This window comes from Procambarus clarkii, chromosome 24 (assembly GCF_040958095.1).
Source record: "Procambarus clarkii isolate CNS0578487 chromosome 24, FALCON_Pclarkii_2.0, whole genome shotgun sequence".
In the NCBI taxonomy this organism is placed as follows: Eukaryota; Metazoa; Arthropoda; class Malacostraca; order Decapoda; family Cambaridae; genus Procambarus; species Procambarus clarkii.
Window position 1 is genome coordinate 17,521,190 of NC_091173.1, and position 16,247 is coordinate 17,537,436.

At 43.2% G+C, this 16,247-nt stretch overlaps 1 long non-coding RNA gene across 1 annotated transcript in view; it reads left to right on the plus strand.

Moving 5' to 3' along the window:
* Positions 1-15,163, plus strand: part of LOC138368197 (uncharacterized) — a 138,290-nt gene extending 123,127 nt beyond the window's left edge. Inside the window, exon 4 of the long non-coding RNA XR_011229525.1 lies at positions 14,982-15,163. This is a non-coding gene — a long non-coding RNA (uncharacterized lncRNA). The remainder of the gene's footprint in view (positions 1-14,981) is intronic.
* Positions 15,164-16,247: the final 1,084 nt, after the last annotated feature.

Consider the following 16,247-nt stretch of genomic DNA (forward strand, 5'->3'; position numbering starts at 1 on the left):
ATCCTATGAGGCAAATAAAAGGTGCAATATGCTGCTGTATAGCAGCTTTGGTTGGGTCTGGGCTTCATTTGCTATGTCATTTTCACACTGCCTCTCTGCTTCTCAGCTCACACTGAGGTACCCATTTTTGGCCCTCTGGTATATCTCTCTCTGCTCTCTGGTGTCCTGTTATTTCTATAGTTTTTCCATGCCCTTGCGCTTAGCTTCCTTGCTTCCTTACATGCCTCATTGAACCACGGATTCACCTTTTGCTTTTCTGTTTTTTTTCTTGGCGTGGATAACCCTGTTTTCTGCCTCCTGAAGAAGCCACTAGTACGCATAGCGTTTCGGGCAAATAGTATTATCAGTGCATCATAGTATTATTTTTTTTAGAGAGAGACAGCGGAAGAAAAGGAGATGCAGGCGGTGATGGGAGGAGAGAGCAATAAAAAAGTAGAGAAGGTGGGAGAAGGAGAAATGAGAGGGGAATGATGTGGGAGATAGGGGGGAGGGTGTAAATAAAAGAAAGGAAATAGTGGAGAGAAATTAAAGAGAGTTGTGAGAGAAGGGAAGAGGGAAGGGGTTGAAAGATCTAAATACAGTCGAGTAATCAATATCTAGTTAGATGGGGGTTAGTAACTAAGATGGTTACCCCCCATCTTAGAATTAGCCCCTTGTTCATTTACTGCGGTAACCCACGGAGAGCATCCGTTTTCTGCAACAGCGGATGGCGTCAGAACGTTAGAGAAAACGAAATTCTTTAGGTAAAACTGTGTTATATTAGTTGAGGAGCAATGTTGCTACCCACATCTTAGTAAAGTAAGTAAAGTAAATTTTATTCAGGAAAGCACATACATAGTTGTTTTACAATCATAATGTTGGATTTATAGATATAGCTAGTACATACAATACCTAAAGCCACTAGTACGCATTGCATTTCGGGCAAAGACCGAACCAACAAGGACTTAACAAATACGTAATAATAATATTTGTATAGCAAATTATGAGAAAATAAGAATTATTAATTAACCAACTCGTAGTATAATTGACTTTGTTCTCGACTCACAATTAGGGATCCCGGGTTCAATTTCCAGGCGGGACTAAAATGGTTGGGCTCGTTTCGCTTCACCTAATGCCTCTGTTCACCTAGTAGTAAAAAGGTACCCGGGAGTTAGTCAACTGTTATGGAATGGCATTCTGTAACCCATCTTCAAACCAATTCCATTCCAGCCAGCGGTCGACCCCAAAGACGCATTCATCAATTTGAACATGCTGTTCATTCAAAACAGGAATTTTCCCATATAAATTAATATTATAATTTATTAACAAATTGTGTATATTTAGGCATAGGTTAGGTTAGGTGTTTAGGTTTTGTTGGCGATTATTTGTATTTGTAGTACGTGGGTGAAGCATTTACAGCGTTGTGGTTCGAACAAAATTCGTTAGTGATGTACTTGTTGCAGAAATGTTCGAACGAAATCAGTTGTGAGTCGTGTGTAAACCGGTTTTCAGTCATAAACAGGGGGTTTGACGAGTGCATGGAATCACTTTTGGGTCTTTGCTTGGAGGACGGGCTGCGACTCGCAACTAATGATGTCCAAACACTTCCGGAACAAGAGCTTCGCTGACGACTTTTGTTCAAACCACAACGCTGTAAATGCTTCACCCACGTACTACAAACTCAAATAATCGCAAACAGAACCTAAACACCTAACCTAACTAGCAGCTAAATACGCATAATATGCAAATATATAATGAAATTAATTTATTTTTGAGAAAATTTCTGTTTTGAATGAACAGCATTTAAAAATTAAAGAATGCGTCTTTGGGGGTCGACCGCCTAATAAAATGAACTTGGTGTGAGGACGGGATGGGTTGTATGTAAACAGTTTTTCATTGATAAACAGGGGGTTGGGCGGATGCATGGAATGGACTTTGGCCTTTGTTTATGAGGACGGGCTGCTGCCCCAACCCGTCGAGTGCAGCTTGCTGACTGGCGGGTAATGAGGTGGAAGACATAGACCCTGCGGGCCAAACAGTCGCTGCTCCTCGCACAATGCGGTATTGTCGTCAGACCACTCTGCCCTCTCCTAACTTCCTCAATTACCCTCTAATTTATAAAGTTAACGACCCATACAGCGGGAACAAAGCCGTTGCCAGGCTCTTAACTTTGCAGTACTGAATATCGTAAGGTTATGTCTCCATTACCAGTCTGTAGGAGGAAAATTTGTTTGATTTTAATAATATTTATTATTACTGCAGTAATTCATATATTTTTTACACTTAATAATTCTTACATTAAATTTGTTAATAAACAAATTCGGTTTATGAACCTATAAGGCTTAACCTATAAGCAGTTGCGAAGCTTAATAACCTCTTTGATAAGAGGCTAAAGGTTGCAAGACATTGATGTTAAATAACGAAATCCTAGTGGATGAAGTCTAATCAGTATAACTATATCTAATTATATAGTTATCTTAATGTCTTAATGAGCTGCAAGTTGCAACAATGAACAAAGCTGCCTGCAATGTGCCCCATATTCATAAAAAGCTTTCATCGCAATTTGCACGAGAGAATATTAGTTTGCGGATGTTAAGAAGTGGCTGTGTTGTGGTGAGCACTTGGGGATCTGCAGGGTGTGCTAGTACATGAGTGCTCGACCATGGAACAAGTTTCACTATAGACTGCAGGGAAAATATACATTAATTGAATAGGAGCCTGTAACAGTTCATAATGTGTTGAGACTGGAAATTACTGTTAGAGCAAGCACCGATCATTGTGGAGTGTCTGCGAGAGAGAGAGAGAGAGAGAGAGAGAGAGAGAGAGAGAGAGAGAGAGAGATAGAGAGAGAGACGGGGGGAGGCTGGCTGGCTGGACGTTAGAGCATGGTCACCCAAAAGACATAGCTCCAGAGTATATATGATCAAGTCAGTCTAATAGGGAGCATCCTTGAGGTGACGGCTACAGTGTGTATAAACCAGGACCAGGATTCAACAAGCAAATACGCATTTTGTTACGAACCTATACATCTTTTCTCAGTCTTTGGTGGCTTTCTGTTCATTTATTGAACATTGTACAAGCATGTAATCAAAAGTTACAGTTGTTATAAACAGCATCCTAATGAATCGGAGCTCATACATTGTTTAAGAAATGTAAACAAAGCCGCCAAAGATTGAGAACAGATATACAGGTTCGTTAGCACTCGCGTAACTGCTTGATGAATCCGGTCACAGGGGTACCTAGAGGCGACAACATCCACACATATATGATTTTTATTGAAAGCTCCATTGTATTTTTTTGTAAATAAAATTCGATTTTTATTTATCAGAAATCGAATCAACTTTTCCAACTTTGTTATGACCGATTGTTTGCGATGGACATGTCAGCCTGCCAAGGCGAACTTAGGTCTAGATGATAAATGCCCACGATTGTTTCAGAGCCTCAACTTTAAGCTTGGTGGTGTACTGCTGTACTAAATGCTGTTAACTGCTGTACACAAAGTAATCACTAAAACATGATGTATGTTCAGAAAATATTGATGCCAGTAAGTCTGGCAGTTCTGGTATACGTTCTTTGAGCTCATCATGGCTCAGTTGGTAGTGCGTGTACCTGAGGAGAGTCCAGAGAGGCTGGTTCGATCCTTAGACATAGTGGAAGGAATGCAGTATTAAACAACTGCATTTCTTCCACTATGTCGTAGTTCTGATATCATATTTTGCTTCATTGTATTGGCTAATGCAGCACAGAAGCGCCCTCTACCATTCACCTCTCTGGACAGGAGATTTAATCACCACGTTAACTACATATTACGATGCAAATTTTCTTTAATTTAAAAAAAAAGTGTCCTTTCACTGTAAATTTATGGATGAAATAATTCCAACTTTCATATCGTGCCGATAACATAAAATCTATATTAAGGTGAATATATCCGGACGTTCATTAAAGGATTAATGTTGTTTTCAGCAGCGCCACACGTGTGCAGGCAGACAGCCTTCTAAAGTAATATCCATTTACTACTCCTTGGTACACAGTCTCCCCGGGCTTGGCGCCTTCTTTTGGTAATTACTTACTGCTTGTCTCTGCAACTTAACCACCTGTGTTTTTATGGTAGGAAATTCTATAGTAACGACATATAATCTGTTCACTGTAGATAATGCAGATAAAAGATATACATTAACAGTTTATTAAGTTAAGCTATACCTGTTTTTGGTTATTTACACCTGACCAACCCTAGGGATGGGTTGGTCAGGTGTCGGCCTATATATCCTCCCCCTTCTCCCTTCTCCTTAGTCAGTCTGGTGTTGACAAAGGCTTTAACAAGCCGAAACGTTCACCTCATTTCATATTTCTCAGTGGATTTTCCGCATATATATAATATTTTTTTTATTATTATTATTTTTATTTTTACATGCAAGCATGCAATTAAATACAATAAAACAGACAAAAACGCTCAACCACTAAACATAGCAAACCACAAATACACCGGCCTGAAGGACCGATAACAATACAACAGAAAGATGAAGTACAGAACGCCTCCCAGTGTAACCACCCTACAGCATCGTCCTCATCCTCCGGGGAACGCATAGCATCCGGAACCTCGGAAACAAAGACCCGCAAACTGGGGACCTAAATGGTATCACATCCGATGGGAACGGTCTCCACGCGCCCCCACACTAAGGAAAGCCTCGCAGCACTAAAGGCCGCCACATGCTCAGACAACGAAAACCGGGCAGTCCTACGCCAGTGACCCGGCGGCATCACATCCTCCGGGACCCCGACACACATCCGCATGGTAGACGGAGTGGCAGAGGCCAACACCACCTGGCCACTCGCGGCAACGTCCACACAACCAGGCACCGACTGGGTCCCCTTGCGGCGAGCATCCTTTTTCAATTTTACCACCAGGCCACGGCCCGCACCATCCACGGCCCGCACCAGCATCCGCACCATCCACGGCCCGCACCAGCATCCGCACCATCCACGGCCCGCACCAGCATCCGCACCATCCACGGCCCGCACCAGCATCCGCACCATCCACGGCCCGCACCAGCATCCGCACCATCCACGGCCCGCACCAGCATCCGCACCATCCACGGCCCGCACCATCCACGGCCCGCACCAGCATCCGCACCATCCACGGCCCGCACCAGCATCCGCACCATCCACGGCCCGCACCAGCATCCGCACCATCCACGGCCCGCACCATCCACGGCCCGCACCAGCATCCGCACCATCCACGGCCCGCACCAGCATCCGCACCATCCACGGCAGGTGAAGCCGCCACCACCCCTCACTGTGGAGAGTCCCCAGGTGGAGAAAAAAGAGAAGGCACATTAGAAACACTGGCACCGGCATCACCAGGCACATGGACCTCCGCCACCACCAACTGCGTAGACCACGACGCATCCGGAACCACTCCGTCGACACCCGAAGACTCCCAGTCACTGAAGTCACTCATATCCGCCCAGGCAGAAGACGAACGCCGCCCGGCGTTCATAGACAACTATTGTTGTTCCATAGACAACTATTCTATAGAACCATAAGCTGATGTCTATATATTTATGTGTTACTTATTTCATCATCCTTCTTTTGTAGACCAAATCTTTGTGGGGTTTTCAAAACCGCGGAAGAAAATAACATTTTGCTTCGTAATGGATGGCTGAGTAAAATGTTCCTGTGGTCCTACGTTAGCTGGTTTCCAGTATAAAGAAAATTGGAAACTCTTCACATATTTTTAAATCATTACGCTCAAAATTGGTAGAGAAGTATTTTCTTCCATTTTCCCTGACGATGGTTACAATAAAGGCTAGATTGTTTCTAATAAAAAAAAAAACATTAGCTGGATTGTATTTTTAGGTCATAAACAGAAAGTTTGAAAATAATATTTTGCATATATCCTTTCATTTACATACAGATGCATTCAATCACGTGTATTTTGCATTTACATACAAATTGAGTCATTACTTATGTACTCATTACCTGGAAATTTTATGTCATTCTGAACACTTGGTTAATAAATGTTACATTACAGGAAATTACCACCCAGTATTAGACTGCGAAGCTCCGTGCAAGTGGTGGACACGAAGCGATCACAGGCGTATAATTTCGGAACGAGTGTTGAGATGATGGTGGTAGTTGTGGTGGTGGTGTTGGTGGTAGTGGTGATGATGGTGTTAATGGTGAGGATGAGGTTGGAGTTAATGGCCGGGGGTGGGATGGATCGTGTTGATGGTGGGAGTGTTCCACCACTGTTGATGGCTTGTGGTGTTGAAGTAATGGAAGGTGAATGTGATGGTGGAGTGGCTTATTGCTGTGGTGGTGGGGTAGGAGGGGGGATGATTGTGGTGGTGTGTTGTATTGATGTTGTCGTGAGGTAGAGGGATGATGATTGTGATTACTGTGGCGATTGTGGGGGGGGGGGTTGATGTGGTTATGGGCTAGTATAGGTTAAGTAATAATTGTAATTACGAAGCAATAAGATGCTATCTTAAGATACTAACAAGGTTAGGTAAGGTCGGTGTTTTCTATGAATCTTTTTAAGGGTATCTATTATGTTTAGTATATCACCTATGCACGTAGTTAATAAGTCAATATTGACTTTACGAATTTGCGAGAACGGGTTGTATGGGTATGGTGTTGGTGAATGTAAGGGGTTGCTGTGGTGGTGAAAATAGTGGATGTTGTGATGATGATGATGATGATGGTGGTGGTGGTGGTTGCTGTGATAACGGTGGTGTCCGATGGCTTCACTGTTGTGTGTGGCTGTGTATAGGAGCGCTGGCTGCTCCGGATATGAAGCCATCCCGTCGCCCGCATCTACCGTTTACTGCTGCTCTGAATTCCTAAACTGAGCCCAAATGAAAGCCATAGAAGGCTGCTGATTGCGGCGACCTATTGATTCACCCTTAATCTCACCGTGTCTTTCGCCTCAGCTCGATATAGTTCTGAGCGACGAAGGCTTCATCACCTGTCACCTCCCGCGGGACACAGGACAGTAGCCGCATGTGGAACTGATCTCGGGGTTCATCTGGCATGCATTACAGCTAACAAGTATAGCATGTACAGTGACAGCAGGCAGAAATATAACGGGATCACTTAGAAATGGGGAGCTGTAACAATTCCTTCTGAATGAAGGAACCAAACTTCGCTAACTTAGAAATCAGGGTATGGTATAATTCTCGTGAAATAGTGCTGGACATTGTAGTACTGTGGTGATGTACTTTTGGCTACTGTTTGTCGGAACATATGAACAAATTATGAATGAATTCAGGCTCTTGATAAACTGTAATATAATGACTAACTGAAACCTGTCGACAGGACTAATATAATAACAGAATGGCAGGATTAATGTATTAAAACAGTGTGTGAATTTTAATTGACATTTCCTGGCAGGAACAGAACCACCAGGAAATGTTTATTGCGAGAGAGTTTCCTTAGAAGCATCAACCGCTTGCATGCATCTGAAATATAGCATTAAGGAAGGTAAACACGACATCTCTAGGCAGCGACCTGTTAGGACGGAGAGGTTGGTGGTGATGCTGTGTTCTGAGAGGTCTCTTGGTGGACGCTGGTCGAGCCAGCCAGTAACCATGCTGGTTCAGCACCACTACAACCAGCATGATCAGCACCACTACAGGCAACATGGTCAGCATCACTACAGCCACCATAGTCAGCATCACTACAACAGCACACTAATCAATCAATCATTCCCCTCAACTTTATTATCTTTCCTCAAACCCCAACAGTCAGCCATATTACCTCCTTTCCCTTCCACACCTTTCTCTTCTACATTACCTCTCTCTCTCTCTCTCTCTCTCTCTCTCTCTCTCTCTCTCTCTCTCTCTCTCTCTCTCTCTCTCTCTCTCTCTCTCTCTCTCTCTCTCTCTCTCTCTCTCTCTCTCTCTCTCTCTCTCTCTCTCTCTCTCTCTCTCTCTCTCTCTCTCTCTCTCTCTCAACTCTTCTCCCCTCATCACCTTTTCCCTGTAACGTCCCATTACTTTTTAATAACCGTGAACCCCTCCCGCGAATTTTCAATTTCCTCTCCTATCGGTTTATTTTCATTTTTTTTATCTTTTTTTCGCTGGTGATTCTCTCATATTCAATTTTTTTGGGCCAAACATCATTCCTTGGCAGCTACAGATTGCATCTTCTTCATTGTTCCCCACATCTGATAATTTGTGCACCTGGATTTATAGGTGTATGATTTGCGTGGTATTAGCAAGAGTGAACATCACACTAGGAGTATGTTATGCCCTGAGTCTCAGTATGACGAGAGCTTCCGACAGTTTGTTTTATTCTTTTCTCAGTGTGGGTGGGGAGGGGGGAGGTTATATATTCAAATACACACATATATATATGTGTACCAATTGAGTCTGGAGGTATTGGGTGAATCACGTGCCAGTCATATAATTTGTTAACCACAATACACGTGGAAATAACATTTCATTCACCTGCACCATCGGGTCCTCAAACTCACGACCACCGGAGTGGAAGGAAAGGTGCTCTACCAACCTTGCTACGAGTACCCTCAATAAGAGAGGGTCCCAGAGAGGCAATACTGGTATCCAGCTGGAACTTTCAACCTCTTTTGGGGGGTATCGAGGCTCCGATGGTGCAGGTGGATGAGATGTTATTTCATACCTCTCTGTTGAAGGCCTCTCAGCCTTCAGTCGACTGGTATACAGGTTCTCGAGCCTTTTGGGTTGTCGTGTGAACATCTGAACCTTCATGTTCACTCCACCTCCACCGTTTGGCTCTCTGGCGCATTCTATTTTTGTAACTAAGCTGTTGTATATGTATGTATGTCTGGGCTTAAGCGTCTGTAATATTTCAAGGAAAAAGATTTGTGTTTCATATTTGCAAGTCTAATGTTACAGAGAACTAGACAGCCATAGGGAAAGCGAGTGGGAATCCATGTGGGTTAAATTGAGATGTGCTTCCTAATGGTCTTATTTCCATAAAGTTACCTCTGTTTCTGCCTTCTCTCTCTCTCTCTCTCTCTCTCTCTCTCTCTCTCTCTCTCTCTCTCTCTCTCTCTCTCTCTCTCTCTCTCTCTCTCTCTCTCTCTCTCTCTCTCTCTCTCTCTCTCTCTCTCTCTATCTCTCTCTCATTCATTCATTCATAGTAGTCAGAGTGGCTTCAGACCATGCAGACCCACGAATACATCCCGTTTCTTATCCTTGTGTTAAGGGTCAAGTCCATATACAAATGGACTGATGACTTGGGTTTTGTGTGCATGGTTATGATAGATATTTTTTATCCCCCCCCCCTTGGGCTGGACCCTTTCTAACCCCCCCCCACACCTGAACCCGAACTGGAAAGGCGCCGTGGAGCCCCAGTAATAGAACTCTTCCAGGTTATCGTCGTGTTCGGCACAGTGACGACGATCCTAACATTCCGTAGCCCGAAATTTCTCGCAAATTCGGATGGAGAATCATTTGGTGCCGTTAGGGGGTAAATGGTAGTAAGGAGGAGTTGTGGGGGTCGTGTGTAGCCTGCCCTGGCACACGGCCTGGCAGTGCGGTGTGCCAGGAGGGGCGGCCCTCTCGTAAAGTGCCACTCCATGCTCCTGGACCCGTGCTCATGCCACTATAAAGTGGGCAACTTGGTGTGGTTGTGACCCCTCCTCCTCCTCTCTAGGCCCGTCGAAGCTCTCTCTCTCTCTCTCTCTCTCTCTCTTCTCAGCTCCGAATCTGCACTGATCATCGCTCTACGCAGCTCCACCACTTCTCTGCGCATCCCTGCCTAACTCCCCCTTCCCTCTAACTTCTTGGCGTCCCTCTCCTCTCACTTTTCAGTCCTCCCCTCCCTGCGCCCTCCCTCCGCGAGCCCTCTGCCCCATCTCACCTTCACCATCCCACAAGCCATTTACCATGTATGAGATCAGCAAACTTACCCAGCTTATGGAAGCTACTCTATGAAAGAATTATTATTATTGACAGTGAAAATAGGTCAGGAGACTGCCATCTATTAGACTTTGAGTTTCCAATTAGAATGTATGAAAATGCATAATCACACACGTTCATCAATACGTATACATATTAGTCAATATATTAATCAATAATATCTGCGGTGCTTATGAATAGTACTTTAGCCACTCTAATGTCAATAAATATTTGATCTATCTTGACCCTTGGTGCAGGAAACCCCGACCTGCATTGTGCCAGGTGGTAGCCCTGCCACTGGACTACAGTGCCACACTAAGGAGGAGGCAAGTATTGGCTTAAGTGCCACTCAGCTTGCCTTTATACCTTCCCGAGGCACCAATAAGGTATCCAGTAGTATTCCAACCCCGCATCCAGATCAAATAAACTACAAACAACTCTTACAGTGGGAATAAACGTTACAGCCATCAGGAACCCTTTGTAAGCTCTTTAGGCAAGTGACAGAGCCCTTGTGTGTGTGTGTGTGTGTGTGTGTGTGTGTGTGTGTGTGTGTGTGTGTGTGTGTGTGTGTGTGTGTGTGTGTGTGTATTAACTATTTGTGTCTGCATAATTGAGCTATTAGCTCTTGGACCTCGCCTTTCTAACCAATTTATTTTTTCCTCTATTATGTCTACTATATATATAGTGCTCCTGGATGTCCGGGTTCGAATCCTTCTGGGGTGTGGAGTTTTCAGTTGCATATTGGCTTGGGAATCATTCAAGCTTATTCGCATTTGTGTTGCTCACGTGGCCCCACCAAGTGAGGTGATTCAATGAAATATCTATGTCCAAGTTGACCACCGAGCGCTGTCTGATCTTGGATAAATAGTCACACGACTACCAAGATTTTTGTACAGTCAGTGTGGTCTAGTGGCTAAGGTACCAGGTACGTCAAGGTGCATAGTGCTCCTGGCTGTCTGGGTTCGAATCCTTCTTGGGTGTGAAGTTTTCAGTTGCATATTGGCTTGGAACCCATTCAAGCTTGTTCGAATATATATATATATATATATATATATATATATATATATATATATATATATATATATATATATATATATATATATATATATATATATATATATATATATACATGTATGCATGATGCATGTTATGTGTAAACCAGTCTTTGAAAATGTAAGAAGCCCTTACGAAACGCTTTTAGGTGTCAGACCAAAAATATAAATGTAAAAAATTTATTTTGGAGAGTTAATTTTTCAATTACCCGCGACAGTGAAGAAAAACGTAAGAAATATTGAGAAGATTCGTGTTAGAATTATTAATCTTAATCTTTCGGTCATATTCAACACACACACACACACACACACACACATATATATATGCGAACAAGCCTGAATGGTCCCCAGGACAGGTCTGAGTTTTCATTCACATATATATATATATATATATATATATATATATATATATATATATATATATATATATATATATATATATATATATATATATATATATATACACACACACACACACACACATACATACATACATACATATTAGTAAAGGTAATAGTCAATAGAGAATAAATCACTTAAACTAAGGAAAAGGGCAGTGCAGTTGTGTGACATACCGCGAAAGAGATGTCTGCTGTTTATCAGCGCTTCAAGATCAAAAGAATCTTACTCAAAAACTCTCCCTACCTGACCCAGCATCAGCTGGGGGAATCATGTTATTGCTCAGAAACTGCTTCTCCCGATTTCTTGCCCCAACTTTGCGCACTCAGCCTTAAACTTGCGGAGGACGCGAGGCAGAGCGCCGAGGCTGGGAGGAAAAGTTGTACAATAATTTGGAGGTGGGTACTGGGACAGGACGCTCCCGTCTTGAAGGACTCCGCTGTGACTGGCTGCTTGTGTTTTGAGGAGTTGGCTGTGATGAAGGTTAAGCTTTTAGCCATAAATTGGAAGGCGGTGGTTTGGGCAGAGATCAAGAGGAGGGGTATAGACTTAGCCCACGCAGAAGGCCTGCGAGATATGATCCTGTACTTTACCAACACTGCTCAGTGAACAAAAATAGACAATAACCCGCTTTAAACCATCGCCCCGTTTTAACCAGCCTTGCGTATAATGGTCTCCCTGTGATAGCTGCCACCGACACTCTCTAAGTATGTAAAAGAAATAGAAGCTCTTGGCCATGCAGCACAGACCCTGAGAGTGCCGAAATAAAGTGTAGTCTGTAGACAGTAAAGAATGCCATTAAATGGAATTGGATAGTCCCATTGCTTTCCCTTCGCGATTTGGACTGGTGTGTGCTTGTGTGTAAGTGTTGTGTTTATGTAGTATTTGTGTGTGTGTGTGTGTGTGTGTGTGTGTGTGTGTGTGTGTGTGTGTGTGTGTGTGTGTGTGTGTGTGTCTTCTGATGTATTTATTTTCTTTAAGAACGTTTTAAGTGAGACGTGCACCTTAATATTGGAAATATTCTTTTGGGGGTGCATGTTGTGGAGACCTCTGGAGACAACCATACTAGTAGTGTGAGGACCTCACAAGCAGCACCCACCCACCAGTACAGGGAGCTGGACCTCAGAAACAACACACAAAGCATCTGCTGTCGTCCTCGAAGGGACAACTGGTAGACATCAAAATATAAGACAATGCTCAAGAAACAATAGGCAGCCCATATTACCATAGCAAGTATCAGTCCCTGTTATTCTATCAGTCTAACGAACACTGCTGTTCTTCTAATCGTCACAGACGCCCTTGAAAGACAATACTGTACTATTGTGCAATATTGCACAATAGTGCAGTGAAAAGGAGAGACGAACCTCAATACAAATCTCATATTGAGCGACGATCAATATTTCAAGTCTTCCAAATGTTAACAGAAATGCTTGAATGATGCTCAGACTGATCCAGAGAACGGGCCGGTCTACTCTCCGGTTACACTGTCCACCCTCTTACACATGTTCTTAGAGCAACGGCCATGCATCTTGCAGGGTCGGCGTTCGATCCCTGATGGATCAAGTCGTTGGACATCGTGCCTCTCCTTCGTCCTCATACATCAGCTCCTTGTCCTCATATCTTTCAAGTGCTGTAGTCATACTGACTTAGTGCTCTCTCATAATAATAATATTTTTCCCCGATTACGCCTACGTAAATCCTCCAACACGCTGAGCACCAATTTAAATGCAGGATACTCTGCACCATCAGTATAATTGCCACATTAGAAGACATCGCCAATATTCGGAGCTCCTTGATAGTGTTCCAGGGTGTTTCCAATGCTCGGGACACCCTGATGCTGTTCCAGAACAACATTACAGGTCTGGCAGTGAGTGTCACATGAGTACACAAGAAGAGACTTATGACTTAAGGCACATCTAAGGTACCTAATAATGCTGATATAATGACAACTGTGAAGACCTTCGTTGATATCTCGGTCCCAGGTACCTTTGGATGAATCACCGAGAGCTCAAAATAGTGCAGAAAGACGGGCAATATGATAGAAGAATTGCTGTTTGAACTCATAAAACTCAACTCGAAGGTAATATTCCTAGTCATATAGAAGTGGCATTCGGCTATGTACGAAGGTTTTTGAATGCACAGTAAAAACTACATATATATTGTCGCCTTCGTTGGCTAGACAGTCATCCAGTCTTCCATCTGATAACCTATATCAGCCCTTCATCCTTGTAAAGGCACGGTTCAACACCAGGTGGCTCCGGTATCTGATGGATTATTTGACACCTTCGGGCTAGGAAATAGCCTAACTTTTACTTCCCGTCCGTCTCAATCACCACTTGGCCCGGTGATCACAGACTTGGCCTGAAACTTCCCTCCGTGTCTTACTTCACACCGTCAGGTATAATACGCATCTACAGCAACACTGAGACCGCCCAAGACAGTGAAGAATACTGCACTACATGGCTCTAGGATCATGCACCACCTGACTATGATAATGCACCATCTGGCTCTGGGATCAAACACCATCTGGCTCTGTGATCAAGCACCATCTGGCTCTGTGATCAAGCACCATCTGGCTCTATGATCATACATCTCCTGGCTCTGGGATTGTGTAACTCGAGAGTGAATGAAACCTGGGATGTTAATATGGAGACTGTATAATGCTTGCATCCCAAATATCGAAACTGCACAAGGAGTATATCCTCAAAAGGGGTGCACAAGTGTACACCAGATAACCAATCGTAATTTAGCTCTGTAGAATTATAGCCGATGACTCGAGAGCCTTAAATCGCTGTAGAAGAAAGGCCAGCCCACGGAAACAAGGTGTTCAATCACAGGCTTCTTCTCTCTTCTCTGACTTCCTATTAAATTTCATAATGCGTTCGTGTACAGAAACACACACACTAATAACAACAGCAATACAGGCTCACGTTCAGCAATAAATATTTTGCCTTCTGAGTATGTTAGTATGTTGCCTATGTTAGTATGTTGCCTATGTTAGTATGTTGCCTATGTTAGTATGTTTATGCGTTTTCTTTACTGATGCAGCTTCTTGCAGCCTCACAGGTGTCTGCTCGATATTTTGCTAGTCGACAGCTGAGCATACACTCCAGCAGTTGGCGAAGAACATGCATGCCACGGTTGTAGATTTTTCTGTCCAATTGAGGGAAGGGAAGAATTTTATATTTTCCTTTTCTAACTTTCTCTTCAAAGTTATTTTTGGTTTCATAGTCAGTTATTCGTATTAAGTATATTACAAGTTGCTATTGTCAACACACACAATGTAAATTCAGCCTGATTGTGGAATACTGAAGATAGAGCTTATAAAAAGCTTTTTTCAGATATCATCTGGCGTTCATGGGCTTAGTGTTATCTAGAGTTATAATGATAGCGTGACCAGACAATATTGCTGGATAGCAACTCAGTCGTAACTAATCTTATGTGTTTACCGGCGATATATTCTGGATGTTATCTAATATTAGTATAGGTACCTGGCCGTGCCTAGGTCTCTCTCTCTCTCTCTCTCTCTCTCTCTCTCTCTCTCTCTCTCTCTCTCTCTCTCTCTCTCTCTCTCTCTCTCTCTCTCTCTCTCTCTCTCTCTCTCTCTCTCTCTCAGATCATTCAATATTATGAACAGCTGAAAAACTGGATAAAAACACCATTTCAGACTTCATGGGAGTTGCTGGGGGTGGCAGCGGAATCCGATTCTGCTTAAGGGAGACAATGCGGCCGACCCCGACCCACCTATGACAGTCCCCTACCACCCATCGATTACCCTGCAAAATTGGGTCAGACAAGCCCCAAGCACCTGGCGTTGGACAAACAGACGAACAGACATCCTAGTTCCTATACGGATACTTTCTATCTCGGAATTGCTACTGCTTTAACATGCATGTAATGTATAAAGGACACGATTTAAATAAAAATAATCCTGGACTTTTTAATGTCTTTTGCTTTAACTCACCTCTTCATAATGGTTGATTCAGTTTCAACCTGGGTGTATGAGTTGGCACACTCTCCTCGCTAGCAAGGGAACAAGGGTCCGAATCTGGGCAGGGTAGGACGCAACCCGTCCTCAGACGAGGTCCATTCTATCCAGCGGTCGACCCCAAATACGCTTTCATCAGTGTTTAACATTGTGTTCATTCAAAACAGAACTTTTCTCAAATATAAATTATTATTGATATATATTAGCATATTGTGCATATTTAGGCACTGTTTAGGTTAGGTGTTTATGTTCTGTTGGCGATTATTTGTATTTGTAGTACGTGGCTGAGCATTTACAGCGTTGTTGTTCGAACAAAATTCGTCAGTGAAGCACTTGTTCCGGAAGTGTTCGGACGTAATTAGTTGCGAGTCGTATGTAAACCGTTTTTCATTCATAATCAGGGGGTTTGGCGGGTGCATGGAATGGACTTTGGGTCTTTGTATGAAGGACGGGCTGGTGAGGCTGCCCGTCCTTGCATACAAAGATCCAAGCTCGTTAATCCAACCGCCAAACCTCCTGTTTATGAATGAAAAGCTGTTTACACACACGACTCACAACTGATTTCGTTCGAACACTTTCGTAACAAGTACTTCGCTGACAAATTTTGTTCGAACCACAACCCTATAATTGCTTCACCCACGTACTACAAATACAGATAATCGCCAACAGAACCTAAACACCTAACCTAACCTAACCTATGTCTATATATGCATAATATGCTAATATATTATAATATTAATTTATGTTTGAGAAAAATCCCGTTTTGAATGAACAGCATGTAAAAACTTTATGAATGCGTCTGTGGGGTCGACCTCTGGATGTAATGGACTTGAGTCGAGGACGGGTTGAAATAATCACAAACAAAACCAAAACTCCTAACCTAACCTAACCTACCCTAACCTAACCTAACCTAACCTAACCTAACCTAACCTAACCTACGCCTAA